The 2323-nt window shown below is 36.5% G+C and overlaps 1 long non-coding RNA gene across 1 annotated transcript; it reads right to left on the bottom strand.

Moving 5' to 3' along the window:
* Nucleotides 1-1295: 1295 nt before the first annotated feature.
* On the bottom strand, nucleotides 1296-1995 carry LOC118746414. Its single transcript, XR_004993830.1, has 2 exons — nucleotides 1859-1995; nucleotides 1296-1786 (listed from the first exon to the last, which is right to left on the bottom strand). It is a non-coding gene; the product is annotated as an uncharacterized LOC118746414 (long non-coding RNA).
* Nucleotides 1996-2323: the final 328 nt, after the last annotated feature.

Here is a 2323-nt window from a genome sequence, read left to right as displayed (position 1 = left end):
AGTATATTTGGGTAATCCCTCAAGGTTTCGAGGATAATCGTAACAATATATACAAACGTATTAAACATCTGTGCACTCCATTGCTTTGCAATTAGAGATGGGCACGGGCTTAAATTTTCAGGCACGGGCCTAAATTTTCAGGCCCGGCCCGGCACGAGTGCAAAATCAACTTTCAAAAACACGCACGAGCCCGCACGTTAAGCACCGACTCCCTGTTGTATGCATGGAGTTGTAGACGTCGATAACGATGTTTAACCGCAGATTAGTGTTAACCAGACATTGAGTAACCGGCCCTAAAACTGATTTATAAATAGTAAAATGTTTACAGCAGAATATCAAAACTGTGCAACAACTATTCACTTGCATGCTTTTACTAGTTTTGTGTTCAATAACTTTTTCTGCTAGTTTTCTCTTCTTCTCAATTTTACGCTCTATTTTGCTTTTACGCTCTCGCTGCAATATTTTACTGGAGAAGTTAAGAGCCTGTCAGACGTGGCAATATTCCCGTCTTTCGCACGCAATTCGCTGTCAAATTGAGAAAGATAAATATTATTTCGATGTGTGAACAGCCAGAAGGATCTTTCTGTCACTTTTCGGAAATCAGTTTCAGAAATAACAGTTGCGAGGTGTGACTGCAACTGCAAGAGCGAAAATCGATTTCGGAAATATATTTCAACTTGCTCGTGCTGCACTAGCAATTTTTGGCTTTGTTTATTTTCTTTTCTAGCAGATAATTATCAGGAAGAAGAAGAATGAGGAAATTGAAAGAATTACGCTCACAGAGAGCGATATAATGAAAAAGTAAAGAAACGCAAAACTAGCAGAAACTAGCAAGTAATCAGCTGATCGGTGTATTTTGTTTATCCACTTTGACAGCTGCTAGTTTCTGCTAGTAAAAATTTTACTAGCAGAAATTAGTAGGAGAGCCAAAAAAAGAAGAGCGTAAGATCGAGAGAGAGCTGCTAGTTTCTGCTAGTTTTTTGGGTTAAGAAACGCTTTCTTCTGCAAGTGCTGTCAAACTAATCGAGTGTTGCCGTGTGGCACTGATCGTGAATTTGTGTAAAATGATAAAAAATATTGTTGAATTAAATATCAAAAATGCTTGAAATATATTATTTTGCTTAGGGCCTGTGCCAATTGATAGAAAAGTTCTATGGTGGAAAAAGTTTTTACTATGGTGAGAAAATTTTACATTTCTGCTTTGCCAATTCGTAACTTTTTACTGCTGGAAATTTTTGACAGTTGCTTTGATGCACAAGAAGACTATCGAGTTTGCTATTTATAAAATGCAGCAATTATATAGAAAATATTTGCCTTTGATGATTTCAATTCTTCTGGAACTGAAATCCATGCATTTATTAGACCTTTTAGCAGTAATATTAGAAATAAAAACACGTCAAAACCGTCTGGTAAGTGTGTTCACAAAAATGTTTAAAACCGTGTACAATTGTTTCCAATAAAAACATATGTCGTTTTAGGGTATTATGTACATGCAACAAGACGTTTATTCCAAAATACTAAGCAGCATTATGAACGGCGATAACAAGACTACAAAAATGTATCTTAGGTTGTCCTCTGCTTCGTTTCGAAAAATTGTAACTCACATTCCCAAAAAGCGTCACGGATGGTCAGTGGAGTACGAAGTCATTTGCTTAATAAAGTCTTCAAATTATTTATATTGTTCTTACTCACTTCCAGCCTTCGTTGCTGTTGGCGTTCTTTGAACTGAACCAAACATCCTTGTCAATGCGCTTTTCCAGAAGGATTCTGCGTTCTGAACTGCTCCCTGTAAAATAGTATTTTTAATTAAAAAAATACATAACGCCTTTTCATATTTAAATCTGAAATTAAATCTTACAAGTTATATAGCTTTTCTTTATTTTTTTTGCCGGCGGGACCATGTTCTTTTATTTCCACTCGCTTTTGTTTTCTTTAATTTATGTGTATACGTGCGTTGTTCGTTCTTCTTCTTGATAATGCTGCTGTCAAATTTTTCACTAGCCCTGCCGTATCAAACATTTTTATTCACCTCATAGCTGTCAAAAATTTACTATCCACAGAACTTTTCTATCAATTGGCACAGGCCCTTAATATACTTAGGGCCGTTTGCACCATGTCTAGTTAATTCTAACTCCCAGTTAAACATCTTTATCGACGTTATCGACACCCATCATATAACATGTGATCGATAAAGCAGTTAACGTGCTTAACTGAAGGATGTACCTCCAGTTAGCGTTAACAAGACATGGTTTTCGGCTCCATGCAAATAACATGGTGTCGGTAACGTCGATAACGATGTTTAACAGGGGATTAGTGTCAACCA

Source organism: Rhagoletis pomonella, unplaced genomic scaffold, assembly GCF_013731165.1.
Source record: "Rhagoletis pomonella isolate Grant_MI unplaced genomic scaffold, Rhpom_1.0 Rhpom_scaffold_00010, whole genome shotgun sequence".
Lineage (NCBI taxonomy): Eukaryota > Metazoa > Arthropoda > Insecta > Diptera > Tephritidae > Rhagoletis > Rhagoletis pomonella.
Note: the sequence above shows the minus strand (reverse complement) of the source record. Positions and strands in the feature narration are given on the sequence as shown.